At 44.8% G+C, this 6,704-nt stretch overlaps 1 non-coding gene across 1 annotated transcript; it reads right to left on the minus strand.

Annotated features, from left to right (window-relative positions):
- Positions 1 to 541: 541 nt before the first annotated feature.
- Positions 542 to 729, minus strand: LOC130267913 (U2 spliceosomal RNA). The gene has a single exon (XR_008843334.1). It is a non-coding gene; the product is annotated as a U2 spliceosomal RNA (small nuclear RNA).
- Positions 730 to 6,704: the final 5,975 nt, after the last annotated feature.

Below are 6,704 nucleotides of genomic sequence, written 5' to 3' on the forward strand. Positions count from 1 at the left end.
GTACCTGCGAGGTTCCAGGTTCGATGTCCCTTTTCGCCGAAGCTACTAGGGGACCACAAATGCTCCCAGCATCCCCCTTGGCGTTAGCCAAGGTATCTGCCCGCAGAGCCGATTACGGTAGGTACCCTGCCAAAGCAGGAGTACCCGGGGTGTTTGCAGGGAGGTGCGGAACCTAATGGCCACACACACCTCCCCTAGACCGCCAGGAGGGACACCCAGAAGGGCTACCGCATCCTGACAAATCCTGTGAACACACAACACGCAAAAAGTGACACAGTGAGACAAAAAGAAATAAATAAGTGAATGTGTGCAGATATACTGCCCGGACATCCGGCCGGATCTATAAAAATTTCTCTGATCCTAGCCAGAAGGCCGGGAATCAAGAGGTGAGTGCCACAAGGTGAAGAGTTCATGGTGCCCATGCTTCCACTCAGTGAGTCTATCCTCCCAGTGAGTTTCGGCATCTCGGGGTCACCACTCCCCGAGGCACAAAAGTACCTGGGCTCTAGACCCTCTCAGCCTCATGGTGAGACCCGGAGGGAACAGGTCACATCGGGGCAGCCGTCGAGCTGATTCCTCAGAACCAGCCCCGGAAAGCCCTGGTACACCTGCATCCTCCATGCAGCACCCATCCCCACCAGCCCCATATCGGCGTTACTGTACACCGGCATGAAAAACTGATAAGAACAGATACTACACTTGATCTTAGCCAAAATGCCGAGAAGCGATTATACCTTTATACCTTATACTGGTATAAAGAGTTGTTCCCAACCAGAGTGCCAAAAGAACACACCAGGGGTCCTAAAACTACTTACAGGGAGTGCTAAAACTATCTACTGAGGGGCAATCTAACTACAGGTGACTAGTGTTGAGCAGCATAGGCCATATTCCAAATCGCATATATTCGCGACTATTCGCATATTCGTAAGATTCGCATAAGCGAAAAGTTTGCGAATGCGGAAATTAGTATATGCTAATTTTCGCATATGCAAATTTTCCGCTTACACTAATTTTGTATATGTTAATTTTCGCGTTCGCTTATTTTCGCTTATGCGAATATATAACGCGCCTATTACGAATATGCGAATAGTCGCGAATATATGACGAATATTCGTCCATATATTCGCAAATATTTGCGAATTCGAATATGGCCTATATGCCGCTCTACACTACTCAACACTAGAGGTGGGGATGTGTTACAGTGTGTCACCCCAGTAGTAAGGAGATTACATGTGGAAGGGGTTTGTTACAGTGTGTCACCCCAGTAGTAGCTGATTACTACTGGGGTGACACACTGTAACAAACCCCCTTCCCATGTAATCTCTTTACTACTGGTTTGACACACTGTAACAAACCCCCTTCCTATGTAAAGAGATTACATGAGGAGGGGGTTTGTTACAGTGTGTCACCCCAGTAGTAAAGAGATTACATGAGGAGCAGGTCTGTTACAGTGTGTCACCCCAGTAGTAAGGAGATTATATGATGAGGAGGTTTGTTACAGTGTGTCACCCCAGCAGTAAGGAGATTATATGAGGAGGAGGTTTGTTATGGTGTGTCACCCCAGAAGTAAGGAGATTACATGAGGAGGGGATTTGTTACAGTGTGTCACCCCAGTAGTAAGGAGATTACATGAGGAGGGGGTTTGTTACAGTGTGTCACCCCAGTAATAAGGAGATTACATGAGGGGGAGGAGGTTTGTTACAGTGTGTCACCCCAGTAGTAAGGAGATTACATGAGGAGGAGGTCTGTTGCAGTGTGTAACCCCATTTGTAAGGAGATTATATGATGAGGAGGTTTGTTACAGTGTGTCACCCCAGCAGTAATGGGATTATATGAGGAGGAGGTTTGTTACGGTGTGTCACCTCATAAGTAAGGTGATTACATGAGGAGGAGGTTTGTTACAGTGCGTCACCCCAGTAGTAAGGTAATTACACAAGGAGGAGGTTTGTTACAGTGTGTCAGCCCAGTAGTAAGGTGATTACACGAGGAGGAGGTTTGTAACAGTGTGTCACCCCAGTAGTAAGGTGATCACATGAGGAGAAGGTTTGTTACAGTGTGTCACCCCAGTAGTAAGGAGATTACATGAGGAGGGGGTTTGTTACAGAGTGTCACCCCAGTAGTAAGGAGATTACATGAGGAGCAGGTCTGTTACGCATATTCGTAATATTCGTTGTAATTTTTTCGCATATGCGAATATAAGCATGCGCGGAAATTACCATATGCGAAAATTTAACATAAACAATAATTCGCATATACGAAAAGTATCATATGTATATATTCGCGAATATGCGATATTCGCGAATAAAATTCGAATTGCTAATATTCGCGAGCAACACTACTCATAAGTAAGGTTATTATATGAGGAGGAGGTTTGTTACAGTGTTTCACCCCAGTAGTAAGGAGATTGCATGAGGAGCAGGTCTATTTAAATGTGTTGCATACGAAGTGTAAATATTCACATATGCGAATAAACATGCTAATATTCATATATGCGAATAAAGAAACATGCGAATGTTCACATATGCGAGTACAAACATGCGAATATGTATATAGGGGAATATACACCCTTGCGAATATTCACACATTCACCCAAGATTACAAGAGGAGGAGATTTGTTACAGTGTGTCACCCCAGTAGTACTGAGATTACATGAGGAGGTTTGCGCCAGTGTGTCACCCCAGTAGTAAGGAGATTACATGAGGAGGAAGTTTGTTACAGTGTGTCACCCCAGTAGTAAGGAGATTATATAATCTCTTTACTACTGGGGTGACACACTGTAACAAACCCCCTCCACATGTAATCTCTTTACATAGGAAGGGGGTTTGTTACAGTGTGTCAAACCAGTAGTAAGGAGATTGCATGAGGAGCAGGTCTGTTACAGTGTGTCACCCCAGTCGTAAGGAGATTACATGAGGAGCAGGTTTGTTAAAATGTGTTGCATGCGAATATTCGCAAGGGTGTAACTTCGCATATGTGAATATATTTAGTTCGCAAGTGTAAATATTCACATATGCGGATATTCATGCATGTGAACTTGCAGACATGCTAATATTCATATATGCGAATAAAGAAACATGCGATTGTTCACATATGCGAGTACAAACATGCGAATATTTATATAGGGGGTTTATACACCCATGCGAATATTCACATTCATATTCGCAAGAGTGTAAATTCGCATATGTGATATATATTTAGTTCGCAAGTGTATATTTTTTTCATATATGCGAATATTCATGCATGTAAACATGCAGACATGTGAATATTCATATATACGAATAAAGAAACATGCGAATGTTCACATATGTGAGTACAAGCATGCGAATATTTATTATGGGGGTATAAACCCATGCGAATATTCACATGTGCGAATATTCACACATTCACCCAAGATTACAAGAGGAGGAGGTTTGTTACAGTGTGTCACCCCAGTAGTAGCTGAAACTCCTAAAACTATCTATAGGGGTCAAGCTAATTACGGGGTTCCTAAAGCTACATACAGAGGGCACGTTAACTACAGGGGTTCCTAAAACTACATACAGGGGGCACATTAACTACAGGGTTTCCTAAAACAACGTACAGGGGGCACGTTAACTACAGGGGTTGCTAAAACTACCAACGGGGGGTCCCAAAACTACCTTCAGGGGCCAAGATAACTACAGGAGTTCCTAAAGCTACCTACAGGGGGCACGTTAACTACAGGGATTCCTAAAACTACCTACAGGGGGTCCTAAAGCTACCTACAGGGGGCACGTTGACTACAGGGATTCCTAAAACTACCTACAGGGGTTCCTAAAACTACCTACAGGGGGCACGTTAACTACAGGGATTCCTAAAACTACCTACAGGGATTCCTAAAACTACCTACAGGGGGCACGTTAACTACAGGGGTTCCTAAAGCTACCCACGGGGGCAAGTTAACAACAGGGGTTCTTAAAACAACCTACAGGGGGCACGTTAACTACAGGGGTTGCTAAAACTACCAACAGGGGGAGTCCTAAAACTACCTTCAGGGGCCAAGATAACTACACAAGTTCCTAAAGCTACCTACAGGGGGCACGTTAACTACAGGGTTCGTAAAGCTACCTACAGGGGGCACGTTAAGTACAGGGGTTCCTAAAGCTACCTACAGGGGGCTTGTTAACTACAGGGGTTCCTAAAGCTACCTACAGGGGGCACGTTAACTACAGGGGTTCCTAAAGCTACCTACAGGGGGCTCGTTAACCTCAGGGATTCCTAAAACTACCTACAGGGGGTCCTAAAACTACCTACAGGGGGTCCTAAAACTACCTACAGGGGTTCCTAAAACTACCTACAGGGGGCACGTTAACTACAGGGGTTGCTAAAACTACCAACAGGGGGGTCCTAAAACTACCTTCAGGGGCCAAGATAACTACACGAGTTCCGAAAGCTACCTACAGGGGGCTCGTTAACTACAGGGGTTCCTAAAGCTACCTACAGGGGGCATGTTAACTACAGGGGTTCCTAAAGCTACCTACAGGGGGCATGTTAACTACAGGGGTTCCTAAAACTACCTACAGGGGTTCCTAAAACTACCAACAGGAGGGGTCCTAAAACTACCTAAAGGGGGTCCTAAAGCCACCTACAGGGGGCACGTTAACTAGAGGGGTTCCTAAAACTACCTACAGGGGGCACGTTAACTACAGGGGTTCCTAAAGCCACCTACAGGGGGCACGTTAACTACAGGGGGTCCTAAAGCTACCTACAGGAGGCACGTTAACTACAGGGGGTCCTAAAGCTACCTACAGGGGGCACGTTAACTACAGGGGTTCCTAAAGCCACCTACAGGGGGCACGTTAACTACAGGGGTTCCTAAAACTACCTACAGGGGGCACGTTAACTACAGGGGGTCCTAAAGCTACCTATAGGGGGCACGTTAACTACAGGGGTTCCTAAAGCCACCTACAGGGGGCACGTTAACTACAGGGGTTCCTAAAACTACCTACAGGGGGCATGTTAACTACAGGGGGTCCTAAAGCTACCTACAGGGGGCACGTTGACTACAGGGGTTCCTAAAGCCACCTACAGGGGGCACGTTAATTACAGGGGTTCCTAAAACTACCTACAGGGGGCACGTTAACTACAGGGGGTCCTAAAGCTACCTATAGGGGGCACGTTAACTACAGGGGTTCCTAAAGCCACCTACAGGGGGCACGTTAACTACAGGGGTTCCTAAAACTACCTACAGGGGGCATGTTAACTACAGGGGGTCCTAAAGCTACCTACAGGGGGCACGTTGACTACAGGGGTTCCTAAAGCCACCTACAGGGGGCACGTTAATTACAGGGGTTCCTAAAACTACCTACAGGGGGCACGTTAACTACAGGGGGTCCTAAAGCTACCTATAGGGGGCACGTTAACTACAGGGGTTCCTAAAACTACCTACAGGGGGCACGTTAACTACAGGGGTTCCTAAAATTACCTACAGGGGCGTCCTAAAACTGCCTACAGTGGGGCCCTGAATACAGGGGGCAAACCAATGCAATATCAAAAAGTAGCAGTAAAATAGCGGCGGAAATTATCATTTTGCGCTATATTTACAGCTGAAATGCTTTAGTAAGTGTTATCCTTACACTTCAGCACCATGGACACTCAATTTGAAATGTTAGTTCCCCTTTAAAAAGAGAAGTTTTGACTGCGCTGTGGAGACAATGTGGCAGATGGACCTGTTGTGGATGTGATTGTTACTATGTGGTGACTTAGCCAAGAGAATCCACCTGGATCCAAAGTCCATTCCTCCCATGTAACTTTGAGATAACAGCTCCGGGGCCTATTCTCTATCCGGGTGTGGGCCCTGCACCCATCTGTCGCCCTCTCTGCTGCTATCTCCTGGCCCTGCACCATCTGGACAATTCCTACTTTACATTCCAATTAACCCCTTCCCGGCCCGGGGCCCCTCTCATGTCATTGTCTTGCAGACGGCCTGTAATATACACCCCGAGACGCCATTGTGGGAAAAGTTACGTCTGTAAATAAACTATTGTGTATGGAATGTGAACGAGGGGTGGGGGTGGGGGGGGAACCTTAGAGCCATGAAGGGTTAAACCGTCAGGAATGAGAAGAGTTTTCTGTCATTTATAGTGCAGGACAATGGCGGCGGCACATGGAGGCAGATGGCACTGAGGTGGCGGAAGGGAGATGGGAATAAACAAAACTCTATGACAAGATTTTATTGTAATTCAGGAATGTTACATGGAGGCGTCTAAGATTCACATCTATCTATCTTTGTATCTATCTCATATCTATCTATCTATCTATCTATCTCATATCTATCTATCTATCTATCTATCTATCTCATATCTATCTATCTATCTCATATCTATCTATCTATCTCATATCTATCTATCTATCATCTCATATCTATCTTTGTATCTATCTCATATCTATCTTTGTATCTATCTCATGTCTATCTATCTATCTATCTATCTATCTATCTCATATCTATCTATCTATCTATCTATCTATCTATCTCATATCTATCTATCTATCTCATATCTATCTATCTATCTATCTATCTATCTATCTCATATCTATCTATCTATCTCATATCTATCTATCTCATATCTATCTATCTCATATCTATCTCATATATATCTATCTCATATCTATCTATCTCATATCTATCTATCTATCTATCTATCTCATATCTATCTCATATCTATCTTTGTATCTATCTTTGTATC

Source organism: Hyla sarda, chromosome 4, assembly GCF_029499605.1.
Source record: "Hyla sarda isolate aHylSar1 chromosome 4, aHylSar1.hap1, whole genome shotgun sequence".
In the NCBI taxonomy this organism is placed as follows: Eukaryota; Metazoa; Chordata; class Amphibia; order Anura; family Hylidae; genus Hyla; species Hyla sarda.